The 17,445-nt window shown below is 39.9% G+C and overlaps 1 protein-coding gene across 1 annotated transcript in view; it reads right to left on the bottom strand.

Moving 5' to 3' along the window:
• PTPN5 (protein tyrosine phosphatase non-receptor type 5) overlaps positions 1 to 17,445 on the bottom strand; it is an 81,372-nt gene that overhangs the window by 48,143 nt on the left and 15,784 nt on the right. Inside the window, 3 exon segments of the mRNA XM_040560181.1 lie at positions 8,106 to 8,214; positions 9,733 to 9,860; positions 12,477 to 12,780. The gene's annotated coding sequence lies outside the window, so the exon portion shown is untranslated.

Raw genomic sequence — 17,445 nt, 5'->3', positions numbered from 1 at the left:
GTACTTTTAAAAGAACTGACAGATGTTATTAAAATGCACCCCACAGAAGTCATGTGTGTCAGTATTTACTCAGCTCCTCTCCCGTCCTCCCAAAAGTTTTCCCGTGCAGTGGCAGAATCTCTCTTTTCTCCATTAAATCTGGATGCTCCTTAGGAAGGTTCACCAAGGCAGACTCCCCTTCCTGTCCCTTCCCTCAATAACATGCTTGAATAGGTTCTTTTTACAACATCCAATCAAAGCCAAATCTCAATTGGAAGGCACATTTTGTGGTTAAAGGGCCATGGCTAACTCCCTGGTCACATTCAACCAGATTTCCAAACAGGGCACGCTGCAGGTGCAAATCCTACTAACCAGGTGAAACCAGGCCATGATCAGCCCTGCTTTGACAACTCTTCTCAGGCAGCAGGGATGGGAGAGTGCTCCTCACTGCTTTTGGACAGTTCAGGCATAACTCAATGCCTGTTCTCCCTCAGCTTTGGTAACTTCTCAGTCCTTGCAGTCTCTCTTCTCTCTTATAAGAAATTTTCCCTATGAACATAAAGAGCAGATCCAGATTAACAAAGATCAGAGATCATGAGTGGGAGGAAAGAGATGAAAAGAGGCAAAAAAAAAAAAAAAGCAAGTCTCAGGTTCCCAAGGCTTCTTTTTTGAGAGAGAATTATGACACAATGAAGAATATATTCCATCATTAAAACCTCTGATTCTTAAGGATGGTATTTTCCTCCCACCCTCTTCTCAATATTATACTTACTGAAATACTTCTCTCATTGAGGTTTCTTGCATTTCCTTCTGCTAGATACAGAAATGGTACCAGCAGGTATAAGTAAAGCATGAAACTTCAGTCTGCAAACTATTAAGACAGAGGTCTAGATAGCATGGTTCCGAAAGAACAGGGCTTGTCAACGTTACAGAGTTGCTAAAGGAATGGCAGGAAGCTGACTTAGTTAAACTGATAGTAAAAATCTGAATGGATGCTCTTACTTTGTTTTCAGGCCGACAACTTCTGGCTGTTTAGCATGAATCAGCAGTGGAGGTTTAAGATACCATGACATGAGACATTAGACTTCCACAGAGTGGTTTGCTTCAGCTCAAAAATCAGTTTGAGACCGTTACTAACGGCCACATGTCAGCAAGGTTCTGTTCTCAAAAATGACTAGCATGTTTACTGGGCTGACTTTCAGTTTATTTCAGCATGTAGCTATGTAAATAGTTTGCCCATTAATCAATCAGTCTACCAACTCAAACAGTGACCATAAGGCATGCAAAAAAAAAAAAAAAGGTATGTAACAGGGTGCCTGAACCAAAAAACACTGAACTGTTTTGGATCTCAGATGCCTAAAACAGGCCTCTAAAATTTTTGACCTCTAAAATGTCTGTTTTATGACATTAAACTAGGTCCTACAAAACCACTCTCCATCAGGTAATATAAAAGATGAAAGTCAAGATAGACAAGAGACTAGCAACAACAAGCAGAGAAAGATAAAGATAAAATAAAGGTGAAGACAGGGACAAAAGAAGGAATGAGCATGCTTAAGAATAATGGAATGAGAATATGTGATGAGAGAAGAGATGAAAGAAGGAAATGAATACAAGGCCATAGAAGAAAAGCCCCCAGGAGGGGGAGTATGAAAGCCTGGCAGAAGGAGTGAGGGGAGACTAAAAACAGCAGCTGGCAGCAGCTCAAATCAAACAAGGCAGCATATGCAAGGAGCGCAGTACACTGAAAACTTCCTTCTTCTTGAGGATTAAACCTTAGAGTTATGGTAGAGTCTTCCCTCCCTCTCCTCTGGAAGCCCCTGCTCTAAACTCCAAAGCAGGAGATCTATTTAAACTTCTCTGCAATTGTCATTTCCCAATTGCTACTGAGAGCTCCTCAGGGAAAATTTTAAAGGCAGACCTGCAGAAATAAGACATGGATTTTGATTCATCTTCTCTAGTGGGAAAAATGATGCTGGGCACCACTCCCTAAACAGTTAAGGACATCAACAAGCCAGATTTTCAGAAGGTCTAGGGAAATTTTCAAAATTCCCAGTCCAGCCAGACAGGGTCACAGGGTCTGAAACAGGACTTTATACAGCTTTAATCTTTTTTCAAAAGATGGGCCTAAGTTCTATTTTTTTTTAAATAGCTTAAAGACATGGGGTCTGTTTTGTACTGAAAGGTAATGAGACAATACTGCACAGTTGCTCTTGAAACCAAGACTGGCAGGCTTTTCAAGCTGCTGCCAACCATATGCTTTTGCTTTCTTTAATTGTATGTCTGCAAATACAGCACACAAATGTGTGTCCGTGTGTCACTGACAGTTAAAGAACCAGGTGCAGCTGTGAGAGCATCATCTACTACAAACTGGACAGTCTGAGAGCCCAGCCTTCCAGGCCTTAAGCTACAGGGATGTTTATGATACTTGCATCTGCACAAAACCTGAGAATAAGTTCTAAGTTGGCAAGTATTACAGTACTAGCCAGGGCTAGTATGCATGACAAGCCAAGAAATTCCATTCCAAGGAATATCCCACTATGTCCCACCTGGTTTTTGTCCTGGTATGCACAGGCTGCTACATCTAACTGCATAGCAGGAACAAACTACAGCTGTGACTCTTCTCCCACCATGACCATCCAGAGCAGGGTTGTAAGAAGAGACTGCTGTTGCACTTCTCAGGCCCACATACCCACATTTCCCTTATCAGAAACCAGGAAAAAAGAAAGATGATGCCATCCAGACCTCACTCTGACACCGATAAAGTACGTGGCCAGACTCATCTTCTGTGATTGCTAAATAACAAGCCTAAGAGACATACATCCTTGTGGAAGGGAAAGAGATGTACATACATCCTTGTGGAAACCCAGGAAAAACTCAGCTGCTGAAGAAGCAGCAACAGGAGCAGAGTGGTTAAGATATCTTGCTATAGAAAAACAAATAGTGAACTGCAACTTTGCACAAAAACACTGCGCGAGATTAACCTAGGTATATTTTATTTTGTTACTTGGACTGTTACACTGAAGATGACAGCACACACCATAATACACCACTTCAAACTGCTTTTCGCAGAAATCTGTCTGCTCTAAAACAGTTTAACCTCCTTTTGAAGTTCATGGTTAACCCTCACAGCAATTCAAAACTCAAAATACACACTTCTCCAATACCAAGCTGTCAGCATTGCCAGAGACCAGTCAGATTCACAGTTCTCTCCAGAGCTGTTGTCACTCAAGATGGCCTGCTGAAGTCGTTCACTTGTCAGTCATGCCCACCTATCCTATTTCTAGTTTCTTTCATGTGGTTGTAGTGCTACAAGGAGAACTGAAGTCCCTCTACCGTGGTCTAGAAAGGCACTTAGTGACATACATCCATGGCCATACCAACAAGGTGACTCTATCGTGGTTTTGTGCAGGCTGCCCGAAAGGTGGCCAAAGGATAACAACTTCCATTAGAACTTCAGTGGAAAACAAATAATCAATTTCCTTAAATGTCTCTGGAAATCCCAGACTGAGTAACATAAAAGTATCTTTGATATTGAACACAAAGATATCCCTGATATTGTGAGAAGAATGAGACTACACCAGAGGACAGCCTTAGCAGGTGTAAACATCTGTAAGCTACAAATTTCAGTTTATCAGTTGTACCTGCTACATAGTATAAGGCAAAAATGAGAAGGACAGAAGAAGAAGGAAGAGCACCATGGCAATTCACCTGCTACTTTTCCAGCTTGAGAAAGGGTCAAGTACAAGAAGAATTCAAAGTAAAAGCCTAAGAATCTGTCCAGCCCTTCATAAAGGTATGTCACACAAAAAGAAAGTCTTTCAAACACCACCTTCCAAATCACCACTTATGTGCCAAGATCTTCACAAAGGCTAAATTTTGCTGTGTGAACTTCATGTATTTAATCCATTGGTAAATGCTGAATTTGCCATCCATGGCAAAGTTTCTTTTGAGGCTGCTCCTGAATGTTACAACTGGCATTTTCACTATTTACCTGCTGTGCTGTGAATGCCACTTATTCACGATTTGTAATAAAACAGGAAGAAAAACTGGAAGAAAATCTTACATGAAAACCAATGGGATTTTTCATGCGAAAGTCAGAACGGCTTTTTCACAATTCTATTTGCATGTTGTTATCCAAACTGTTCAAGTTACTCTACAAACACCTTGTAGTGACAAATCTTTCTGAATCAAGCATTCATTGGAAATGCTGACTAGCATTTATAAATACTACAATAAAATCATGGAATGTCCACATAATGAAAGCTCAAGTTTAAGTCAACAATCTGTCTAAACTTGTATTTGTTAAAATATTAAAGAAAACAACTATGTTCCCAGGGCAGCCTTCTTTCTGCTGTCAGTGGAAAGTGTTAGAACCTTATTCACTTCATTCTTTTTGCAAGAAATCTCCCTGAAGTCACCAGGATTATTTGTGCAACACCCCCAAATGAAAGAGATCACAATCTGGCCCACAAGAAACAATAATTATACTCTCACGTACTGTAGACAGCCGATGTCATCCCTCAAGTGAAGTTCCTTCAAGGCAAACTTCCTTATATAATTCTGAGAGAAACTTGTACTAAAGCAATAAGGACCATATAACTAAAACTAGCACATGGTAATTTACCAAATTGATACCTGTCAAGAAAACTAGATCGATTTTTGATTTACCTCTGTTGAAATCAGTGTCCCTGTAGATGCGAACCTTAAGAGGCAGTGTACCTTGGCACTGCAAACTGCCTCATTTTCATCATCTCCCTCTGAATCTTAGATGCAGAGTTAGAATGAGATTTATATCAGTTTTCTACCGTGTTGAATTGTGTACATACTGCAGAAGAAACTTGCTTTAACAAAGATTTAACTTGAAAGACCTCAACTTCAAGCTGTCAACCCAAGTGCACGTTCCTTCAAAAATAGCATGTTTAATTTTGCTCTTTTTCACAGATTCATGTGACCCCTTTTATCTGCATCCTCTGTTCTACTCTCACTGCTGCAGCTCACACATCTACAGCGAAACTTTTCAAGCCTCCAGGAACACCACCCAATTTTATTTTACTTGATGCACTATGTTGGGTGTAAGCACATGCAAAATCCAGCATGAGGCAGTTCTGTGAAATAAACAGCCTTCTGGGAGTTTGAAATGACAGTTTTTCCTATATAATCCATCATTTCATGCTTTAGCTGTCCTTTTCCACTGGCTAGCACAAACATATTCCAACAGTTTCCCAAAGCATTGTTCAGAATTTGAAAGTAAATATTTATTCAACATTTACCCTTCAACCTACCCTAACCAAGCAAAGCATTAGAATCATCTCATTAGTTCACACGCACAACACTGAAAGTGACAGTGTTTTCTTTGCACATGTTCCATTGATTGCTCAGCTTAGGCACTAAATACTGGGACCCTTCAGCCACATTCTAGATAGCATTTTCTGCATTGTCCAAGTTCATTAGCTTGTTCGTGAGCAAGCAGATGATATCTGTTCCTTAGCCAAACTGGAAGCAGGGGTCAGTCTATGGCCCTATAATGGACAATGACTAAAATGTTTATTTCAAAGTATCTTCTGGCAACTTTAAAGACACTGATTTGCATTTCATACACCACTTCCAGAGCCTTGGCTCCGATTACTATCGCTGATATTTTATCATTGTCTTTGCCTCTTGTACCAAAACCCATCCGTGCAGCCACCTCAGACTGAAGCTGTTTCAGGGTACCTTTTCAGCAAGCATGCTTACCAGAGACAGCCTATACAGCCAACTCTCTTCCTCCACAGTATTTTACCAATGCTTCCATACTGACAATATTGTGTTAACATGAAGGCAAGTACACAACCTTCAGCTCACACTCAGCTGGAGACCTTTGACTTTTTTTTGTTGGAACAAGTTCACCTTGATGTCAAATGGTTAACAACTGTCAATCTGTCAGTCTCTTCTGTCTCCCCTCCCATATCAGGTTTTCCCAGGGTAAGTTCTTCTGCAAGGCAGAACTATCACACCTTATTCTGCAATAAACAAAACTTAGTTGTTTTTTTCTTTTAAAAAACAAAACATAAAAGCCAAAAAAACCCTCTGCTTCGTATTGCCCACATATAAAGAGGAAGACACTATAATTGCTGAATTGAAAGTCTTTTTGTTAAATATCCTTTAGGCTACATCACGAACACATGATATTTAGGCGAAGCATCATCCAGTGGAAATGAGAAGAAATTAAAGAGGAGAACACTTGGTTTAGGGCAGTGCAAAAGCCTAAGCAAAAACAGAAGTGGGAGAAGTGATGTCTCATACTAACTAGGGGAAAAAGAAAGCATTATTCTATTAAAATCCTTCCTATATTCTCCACAAAGCAGTCATATGTGGACAGGAAAAAAGGAAATGAAATGTGAAAGCTCTGAACGTACTCGGTATCTTTAAGTAACATATGCTGACCTCATATCATAAACATATAACATTTACTACTCAGTAAAAACACTAGATAGTAGTAAGAGTAAAAAATAGATTTTGTTTGTGGTTTTTATGTTAGCAGATGGATCAAATTCACTCCTGTTTTAACTATGTACTTTTAAATGCATTTTACTCCAAATCTCACTGCAGGGATAAATTTGATAAGCTCTGTAAAATAAGTTCTGAATCTTTTTTGTTGTTGTTGTTGAACCAGCAGAATGGCATTTACATATTGCTTTGAAGTTAATATTAAGTCTATGCCTATAAAGATGACATAGCATGCAGTATCATGTTTTTACTTATGCTCAGCTATCAAGATTAAGTGCTTTGAGGCAAAAAGTGAGTTTGACATTTACTGCATGTTTGAAAACGTCCTAACACAATCAAACTTCCAATTATTTGGCATGTCTACACATAACCTCAATGTAAAAGTAACGAATACTGAGGTTTTATAGCCTAGGTTTAACAGTGGCCTCAGAGGACCTGGACAAGACCTGTATAACACAGACTGCAAAGAACACAAACGTGAGCTTATGGAAAGGAAAGCGCATCCTTTCTGCTGTCAAATGAACAGTAAGCATTGATCACCAGCTGACCAAAGCTGACCACTAGTGCTTCATCTGAAAAGACAACTTGAACACACAATAGAGATATTTGCAGGGTACCTGAAGTGTCTCAGAATTTTTAAGTAAACAAGAATAGGTCACAGCTCATAAAGGGCATTTCTGAAATAAAACGTACAGCAGGTGGAATGAACCCATTCACCTTACAGCTTGTTTGCATATGGAACATGTTTTTGTTCTCCAAATGCTCCCCAACAAAGGCTTTCAGCATCTTTCCATAAGCTGGGCCTCCCTCGCAGCGTGGAGTTGATTTGAAAGGCTTACCCACACCAACTGAACTGGCTTTTGTACCATAAAAACAATAATCGACTGCAATAATCTGCAAGGCAGCTATACTTGCAAGATGGTATGGAAGGCTGTACCAGTGCAGCATCAAGGCATTCTGATATTGTAAGCAGAAGGTAAATGGATTAGCTTTCTAGACAATAAAAAGAAAAAAGGTCTACCTACACCAAATGCCTTATTGAAAGTCCAGTCTTTCTAAAGTAGTTCTAAAAGCCCTCACTGTGGGGACAGGAAACACTTTAGAGTTAAGAGATAAAATATGCTTAGAACCAAGTCCAGAGTGACTTAAGTTTTCACCCGCCACCCTGACCACTTAAAAAGAAAAACAACCAACAAAAAAAAAGCGCGCACACAAATCCACACTAGTTTCCTTACTGCTTACCACTAATAAACAAAAAAATGTTTGAGACAGCTATGGACTAGATTTAGGATGACTTTCCTAGGAGCTTTAAGAAGACTGAAGATCAATCCTTTAGGTTTCTTTAGAAATCCTAGTTAAAATGAGCTTTATAGACATCAAGTAGTCTTTTAACAGAAGACAAACGGACCCTCTGCATAACGTGAGAACCACAGCTAGATTAAAAGATATTCAGCAGACCAAAAAGATCTAGCAAAAAGCATACATTCCCTGCTAACTGGGACTTGCAAAGCATTTACAACCTTGCTGTTACATGTTCCCTTCATTCTCCAAGAAAATTAGGACAAGTTCTGAAAGAGTGTATGACAATTTTTCTTCCATGCTGAAGTATAATGTAATCTGATCTTCCTTGCCTTACTTACCATTAGACGCACTCAGTTCTTTTAGTCACATAGTAGCTCAGTTTCAATGTCTGCTCCAGGACAGATGAACCTCTGGGATTATTGTTTACGTCCTTTATGCCCTAGAATCCTAAAAAAACATAAATGAAAAGTCTAAGCTTGAATGCTACCAGATGTCCAAGAATCATTGGGGCCTTTTACACATCCTTTTGCCCAAAAAAGAAATTCTAGTGACCGTGATGTGATTTTCATCCCTAAACTATCAAGCCACTGATCTGAAATAAGCAGAAGCCAGAAATTACATTACCAAGAAGGAGAAATGTTTAATGTTATGATAACATCATTAGTCTGGTACACTGCTTATGGTTCATGTTTATCATCACTGCTCTGGCCCAGATCACTGCATGGAACTGCTTTCTTTTGGAAAACAATCTGGCAGCAGCCTGCAAATTCCTTGAACAGTAGCAGACAGAAGTGCATCCACCTGTACTTTGTCCTCTCCTAAGGCTGGGTTCCTGTAAGCAGTGTCTGAAAGCAGCTATGCCTGGCAGCACATTCAACAGGCATTTGACCTCTGCTCAGCTTTTTGCAAATGATAGGATGGGATTGGAGGAAGCACAGAAAGGAGATGAAGTATATTCCTGTGTTACGCTGGCCCACCTACTTTTGTTTATTACCTGCATACAGAACTGTGATCCACGCAAAACCTTCAGCTGAAATCACAGTGACTGATTTCACTAAGATCTCAGAGTCCTTAAAGGTCTGATAGTACAGGACTGAGACACTTACTACTTATTTGTGAAGGACCGTTGACTGCATCTTACCTACCTAAGGAGCTAACTGAACAAAGAATTTTGGAACAGTCCATCATAGCCTTAGACACTTTGTGCCACACCATGCCACTCAAAGCATAGCAAAAAACATGGGTAAAAGAGGGCCATACAGGTATGTAGAAAAAAAAAAACAACAAAAAACAAAACAAAAAACCCACCTCTAACAAAGTGCAAGGACTTTTTCCTCCTTTACAAATTCTACTAAGAGTGGGACCAAAGCTGTATTTTGTTTATCCAGAGGATACAGTGCTCTTCGTCCAAGTCTTATATGGTGCACCATTAACTTCTAAAGCACATCACCAGGCACATTCATCCAAAGCCCACAGAAACCAATACAACTCTTTCTGCTGATGCCAACACACTTTGCATCACAAGCCCAATCACGACACCTCCTGAAGAACAAGAATAAAAAAAGGGCTAAATCCTGGAAGTACCCTCTCCTACAGAGCTCTTGTTGAAACCACAGATAATTCATTTTACTCAAAATTGGAAAGACCAGTTTTGAGTAGGCTAACAAACTGAAGTCCACCCAGAAATGCAGCCTTCACCCCTGACACAGGGACATGAGGTGACCACTGCATACACGTAAGCATGTCTGTGCGTTAAAGAAAAAATATATTTTTATTTATAATAATGCAAGTCACATTCTTAGAAGACACCAGGATACAACAGGACAGCAGCCAGCTAAAACAAAGTCGGAGTCAGCTGTGAGGCACTCCTCAAAACATAACCTTAACTAACACAGCATATCTTAGCATTAAGGAATCTTCTGTTATCCAGGGTAAGGGACTACTAAGTCAAAGGAAGAAACTTACTGTAAAGCCTCGGTACAGCATCTTTCACTTATAATACAAACATAGCATAGAAGAACTATATAGGTCCAAGAACAAGAAATACTGTCTGTGTAGACAGTGTGTGTCAAAACGGAATCCAAATGTTATTCCTAAAACCAGAAAAAAAAACAGGAATAAGATTCACAGACCATATTATATTTTTATAGCCCCTTTGAAATACCTCTCTCTCCCTCCCAGGAAAAATATGAGAAACAATTATTTTCATAAGTGTTTTCATTAAGTTTGTTTGCTGATACGTTTTCCAAAGTCAAAGCTCTAACACTACAAAGATGTCTTGCAGGCAAGTCCCAAGGGAAGACAGAACTTTTTTAAAGAGCAGATGTCATTCAAAGCAGCCAAAAAGTCCCATAGAAAGACAGGGTGGTAGTTCTGAGTCTACCATCACCATCCTCATTGCTCCACTAAGACTTCAGGCAATAACATAATTGCCAGCACTATGCAACAGTTCCAGAGTACGAGGCTTTGCAATGTGCTCACTGCAATCCAGCAGCCTGTCTTACCAAGAGGTAACTGGTTTCCATGACTTGCTACTGATGGCCAAACTATATGCCCATCTATCAAGTAATTTATTGAAAGATGCTCAGCCTCTCTATACCGCTCCCTTTCCATTCCTACAAAGGGCTCTGGTGTGTCAACACGTATGCCCATTGTAGAAAGTTACTACTTCAGTTAGGTGGAAGTGCAATCTACTCTGTATGCTCTCAGCGCAATGCAAACAGAAAACAACCGCTAAAATTCAAGCAAAAAATGCTTAATGCTTTTACAAAAGCAGAGTAAGAATGTGTACGTGTAGTTTCTGTGTTTCAGCTGACATGAGGTAATGTTCACACACCCAAGTTTTTAACATAAACCTATTTGCAGTGACAGCAGCCAAAAAAGCTGTTCTTTGACCTTCCCTAGCGTTTACAGTTCACCATAATATTCAAACACTGGTATAGAAGTTTTCTTTACATCCACTGCTGTGCAAGGAACCTGGTATTGTGACATTTCTAGAGAGGCCAAATGAAGAATTAATGTTGAAGTTGCAGGCACAGGGCCTGTATCTCTAAGTCCGTGGAGCTTTTAGAGAGAGTTCCCCCTTCCTAAGCAATCTGCAACTGTTGTAGTTGGCCTTCAGTGTAGGTACCTTGCCAGACTCCACACTGTGAAGGACTCCAACTGGTGAAGGAAATAAGCCCATCTATTACCTCACTTGCCCCATCTTTCTATCTCTCCTACAACATGTGAACACTCAGAAGAAAATACTACTAAATCAAGGACAGTTTGGAGTCAGTCCTGTCTCTGAAAACAAAAAATCTTATTCTCAAACATCTTACAAATCTTGCAGTTATTATCACAACTGGTGTGAAAACAATACTAAGACCTGGTAGCATTTTGTACCTACTTCGCAGTGATCTAGACAAAATATCCTGCTATGCATCCATGACTATGAGAAAAACCTTGGAGGCTGAATAATTTTACCAACACCTAGTCACCTGAAACACTAAGTTGAATGTAGCTGCGCAACCAAGCCCTTGCTTTTAAAACTCTTACATGTCCTTTGTTACGCTGACACAAGCAGATAAAACTAGTCACACACTTACTCATGTGCATAAGTGCCAGCAAAACCAGACTCTGAGTTAAGAGAGGAATTCAGCACATCAATTTGCTCTGTGTGAAACCTCTAGAGGATGTGTCACAGCAAACTGACAAGCAATTGCTGAACTACCGGTACCATGTACTCAGCAGCACATCCAGACTACTTCATGGAAATTGAAGTGACTTGACTTTGTACTCTGTACCAGCAAGACCCCAATTTTTGCTAAGTCCCCAGGTTAATTTTTGCCGAAAACTCTGGCATAGTCTGCCCAGACACAAGCAAAACTTGTGCATATGATTACCTGGGCACTGACAAAGGAACAAAGAAGGCTGATGTGCAGGAGCATCATCACAGAACAATAACACAAATCTAAAGAGTGGAACACAACAATATAATTGTTTATTGCTAGTTCTTCCCTGTTTTGGAAAGGACACAGAATCTAGTCCAACAAACACATCTATCAGGCAATCTGTAGCAAGGTTGTGTTGTAAGATGTTCCCTCCCTACATCTACAACCCCAAATCAGCAAAAAGTACTTTGTTACAGACGTCTCAACAAAGTACTTTTTAACAAAGTGTGTAATGCATTACCCTAAAAAGCCACACTCTCCAACCTTTGGTCCTTACATTCACTTTTTCCACCTTAAGAATGGACAAACCTGGAGACAGAGACAAGTCTCCTGGGACAGATGAGCAGGAATGTGTTATTAAACTAAAGCATGCATGTTAAGTGCTTTCTGTCTTGGGACCAGAAAAACAAGTTAATTAACCAGCTGAGAGTACTGCACAGTTTATATGATGCAGACTACTTGTAGACTCTCGCCCCAGCCATCCCAAACAACTCCTTGTAACTGCTAGTCCACGTAACAGCAATTTTTGCTAGTAAAAGTAAGGTAACTGGAATGAGGGATCTGGATGCCAACTTTCACAGAGATCAACAAATAAGAAACAGGTTTTTAAAATGGGAACAGAGAAAATAGAGACCAATCTATTACACAGGCTACTGAACAGCTCTATAATTTGTCATCAAATGGAAAGTTATTTAGCACTAAAAGGATACTGACAGACTCTGCTGCTGTCTACAAAAGAGTCCTGGGAAGAGTCTCAAGACTTCTGCCTTCTTTTACCTGTCCAACATTGGAACTCTGCTTTCTGAAATACCGTATGCTTGTGGGATGAGCCAGAGGTAAGTGAGACGAACTTGGAAAAACATTAGCTCTTGGAACAAGCTGAGTTCTTTCCATCAAATACTGATCAGCTGGTTGTCAGGTCACAGAACCGGTACTTGGTGGTTTGAAATTTTGTCTCCTGTTTCCAGGGCCTGCTTTTTTTTTTTTTTTTTTTTAAATCTTTATTTTTAAAGACAACTGAAGAGATGGTCTCCCACTCTGTGTTGGCAGAGTTCTTGACTCAGGTGGTCCTCAGCATTCCCTGGGGGATTTAAACGACACTGCCACATGAACAGTCAACACCTAAGTGCAACATAAAACTAACCTTAAGCTGGTCTAACCTTACACTGCTACAGACACAAATGTTTCATCCTGCTTGATCTCCTCCACTGCATCATATTCATCCATCTTATCTATGCAGAAATAGGGCTGCTGCTTCAGCTTGCAGAATTGATGGAAAACTAATTAATTAGGGGTGTGGATTAGTCATCACTGGGGAACTGAAAAGGGGACCACCTTCAATGGAAGCTCACTGTTTAAATGCAATGTGGAAATGCATCCCTCTTACAGGGATTTACAGAATTTCCCCTAGGTGTTCAGCTTAGTCATGTCTGCATGGGTATTTTAAAACCATGGCTGAGCAAGTATTAAATGAAATTCCTTTGTTACAGCATACTAATTTTTGTCAAAGTCTCTAACATTTTACCAAAAAAAAGAGATCGAACCTCAGAAAAGGGCAGTTAAATGCAAGACTTTCCAACAGACTTTCCACTAGAAAAGCAAAAAGGTTCTTCCAGAGCTTGAAAAGATTGTAAACTCAGATAATTACATCTGATATACAGGGCTATTCTACTGAACATTTATAGAAAGCGCTTGAAATTCTGATGTCACTCACAATAGATTTATCAGCTGGTGATTTTAAAAACTTGATCGTATATTAAAAACTATGACCAATATTGTTTTCTGTGCATAGAGATAAACATCCTGCTCAAGGATCTGAACTCCTATTTAAAAACAAAACCAAACATTAAGAATAAAAAGCACTCAGTATGGTTCTGAGACACATATGTGGCTGCATTGCATATTCCCTGCCTACACTGACAGTGTGGGAGCTCTGTTAGTCATCTAATGCGCATATTTGCTTGGCACAATGCCTTTACTTTCATATGCAGGCAAGAAAGATGATTACCAGCTTATTGTATTTTTACATCTTCATTGCATGTTCAGCAGTCAGTATGACCAGGCCTTCCCAGATCAAACTAGAAGCTGTTAGGAGACAGGCGAGTTCAAGGTACAGCCCAAAATCTGGAAGGTTATTAAGCAAGTCTATGAAGACAAGGATGACATTTTAGACTCATGTTGCCTTTTTCCCCTTTGGTTGGACTTAAAATGTTTCTTTTCAGAATAAGGACCTTTTATTGAGTATAGCCTTACTTTTGATTTCAACCCCAACACAGATTCCTTTACTATCTTAACAGACATTACAGCTTCTCAGCCAGTTTGCTTTACTGTCTGAAATGGAGGTGGAGGAAGACAAAGTTGGAGCAGAACCAGAACTTAGTTTTCAAGCAAGGCTGTCATAAGATCTCCTTGCCCAAACTACAGCAATACACCAGTTAAGTTCACAAGGATCCCATTCTTTCGGCATCTCTGTTTTACTTAAACCATATAAAACCAAACACACACGCAAAAAGGTGTGCCTTTTTCGTGTAATATTGAGGGTGAAAACTTTAGAGAAAAGGAGGGAAGCAGAACCTTCAGGCACCTCAGCATTGCCAACCCTTGAAGGAACAGCACTGCCATCTCCCCTCCTAATGGCCCTGAATGCTGCCAATTAATATTTTACCATGAGATACTTCATGTTACAACCTGCTTTCTGTAGAATTAACAGCACACAAATCCAATTCCTTTCTGACACACAAGGGGAGTAGTGCTTTGAGGGGAGGTATCTCAGGCTGTTTCTTAGGTATCTCAGCCGTTAGCCCACTCAACATTGACTACTATATTTATGTCAAAAAGACTCATGCTGCACCTCTCCACTGCAGAAAGCGGCAAGGCCAGCCTTCCAGGATAACCTGGGACAGCCCTGCAGGACCTCCTCTAACTTCTTCCTTGCTATTTTAAGTGCCATAGATGATGCGTGCTGCCATGTCTCTGCTGTTTATCCCCCAGAGGCACACAAGTTTGGATCCCTGAGGACTGCAGGGCTTTGGTGTATCTGCTGACTGCACTCAGAAGGTTAATGTCTAGCTGAAGGGAACAGCTTTTGACAAGCAGGAGTTCAGAATATGTTGGGTCTGGTCTGATCTTGTGGAGCTCTGCCTTTAAGTTCCATGATGGTAAGACAGGAGAAATATGTGGGAAGCATCCACAATAATCAACTATCTCAAGTTAATTAGCAATTAATTTTGTGAGCTACTGAAGTCTAGCAAAGACTGAGAGATTCTGGTCACAGTTACCCTGATGTAAATCTAGATTAACTCCTAGAGAGAACATCAATCGCCATGACAGTTACTTCAGATTTACACCCAGCTCCTCTGAATTTGTGCACTTGTTTTCACAGCTGTGTGGGAGATCTGTCTCAACACAAATCAGCTCTGCTCTCCTGCAGATTCTGCAAGGTACACAGAGTTATATTTCTGTAAAAATCTAACCTCAGTGAAATAGGAAATTAAATTCTCTGCTCTGATGAAACCTCAAACTCCCACATAGCAGTCAAAAAACCCTGCTAGAGAGCCAGCCACTACAAGTGGTCACAATATCTTCCTCAGCAATCAGTCTTTGTGCAGTAAGGATAATTCCTTTCAGCAGATTTCATGAAAATGATACACAAAGCAAGCACCAAAATTACTACATTCTTCTGCTAGGACCCTTATGAGGAGCACTAAGAATACCAGATGCACAGACGTGCATGGCTTTGTGTCCACAACCCTACCGAAATCCACCTGAGCCTTTGAAAGACATCTTTCTACGAGGATAAAAAGAGGTGGGTATGAACACCTTCTGGCCATCAGCACTGCACCATGGGATACACACTGCAGCTGCATCCAAGAAATTTTATATGAAAAAGGAATTATTGTTCTGCCGCACAGCCCTTCTACCAACTCCACACGGGTCTGCATCCCCACCTCCGCATAACCATCACTTCCCTGTTCCTTTATCCCTGAACTAACTGCTGGATTAAAATGACATAATGCTCCTTCCCACCCACATGAATCTCAATCCAAGTAGTGCAGTACTGCTCATGAAATTCTAATTCAGGTAAGCAAATGTCTATATGCTTCTGGGTGAGGCAGAGTACAGGCCGTAAGTAACAAAGGGCAAAAACAGATCACATGCCGTATACAAACACAAGTGCTGTAATTCTGAATTCGACACATATCCAGAGAGCTTGCCAAATGGTTTGTGGAAACATTATGGAGAAATGCATAGAGACACTATTGCTAGATGGCTTAAGTTTATTAAGAACTCTTTGCATCAAATGCATTTGCCTGACAATTTTTTTTGGAAACAAGTGAATAATTTCCCTATACCACCCTAACTTTGACAGAATAGGACACATTCCTGCCCTCATCCTACTGCCAATTATGTTTGCACTGCAAATCCTCATCTAGTTTTATCCTGTGCAGGAACCAGCTATCCGAAGGAGCTTGTTATCTACTCAGTATTCCTTCGCCACATGCCATAAGTGGTGTTGACAGGGTTCCTCAAGATGATCCAGCAAGCTCTCAGCATATTCTTCATCCATTCATAAGGATGATGTTGAACTCTGGTTAATTTAAATATTTTTTTTTTATTTTTTTTTTTTGCTCTTGTGCACAAAATCACTCAAGGCTGTTTTGCCATTAAACATTAGCGTGGATTCATGATCTCTCAGCACTGAGTCTCCATCAAAACAGTCTGATCAGCTTATGAGCAAGCATCATGCTAGCAAAGCATATGGCATGAGGAGAGGTAGCCAAAATTTTCATGGTTCCCAGCATTTGTAGAGTCAAACAGCATAAGTCAAGCACATCCACAAGTAACTCAACCCACAATAGAATGCACAGAAGAATATGTGTCATGGCTAAACAAGCTCTCATCTTGGGTAGCATTTTGATTTTTCATAAAGTTGAGCTACTTTCATGGTTAATGCTAGATTTTTTTTTTGGTGGAGAGTTTATTTTGTATCTATAAAATTGCTTCACAAGGGACAGCAATACATTTTTATGGACTCACTCTTTAACTAATTCCTCGAGAAAAAAAAAAGATTTTACAATACATTTCAGCACTTTAGTGTTTAAATCAAGTGGCTGGAAAGTATTTGACAACCAACAACTTGAAAACAAAACGAAGTATTTAGGGTAGCATGCCTTGAAAGGTAGTATACAACAGCTAGGTAAATGCTGATCTTTACAGAACATTATTTTTTTTTAAGGTATAGAACTGCTTAGCTAGAAGGTTTGCCACACAGGCCAGTTTAGTTCTTATTATTAGACCTCCCAATCATTATTAAACATTTATGAATTTGTTTACAGATACAAGTTATGCCAGAGTAGAGTAGGATGAGTATTTTAAGAATAGCTATTCTAGAATTATTGTGTTTCTATAAATGAAGTTGTTTAGAAACAGCTATTACACAGTGATGTTACATGGATAACCTGTAAGGAGTACAGAAAATTGTAGCATACCACAAATAGAAGCCAGTGCTCTTCTGAGAGGAAGCAAAACAATTTAGCCTCCAAATGTACTAAGAACTAAGTAAATCCTACAGCACCCTATAATGCTGATCTCCACCTCCCTCCATAAAGTAACTGGGCAGAAACAGAGCTAGGATTACATTTAAACCTCAGGTGTGTTTTCTGAACTTCAGTGCGCTTCACCAACATGTGAGATATTAATTTGATTGGTTACTTACAGCTAGGCATGAATATCCTGCTTAATCTCT

The sequence above is a fragment of the Cygnus olor genome, chromosome 5 (genome assembly GCF_009769625.2).
Source record: "Cygnus olor isolate bCygOlo1 chromosome 5, bCygOlo1.pri.v2, whole genome shotgun sequence".
In the NCBI taxonomy this organism is placed as follows: domain Eukaryota; kingdom Metazoa; phylum Chordata; class Aves; order Anseriformes; family Anatidae; genus Cygnus; species Cygnus olor.
This window is presented reverse-complemented; position numbering and strand designations above follow the sequence as displayed.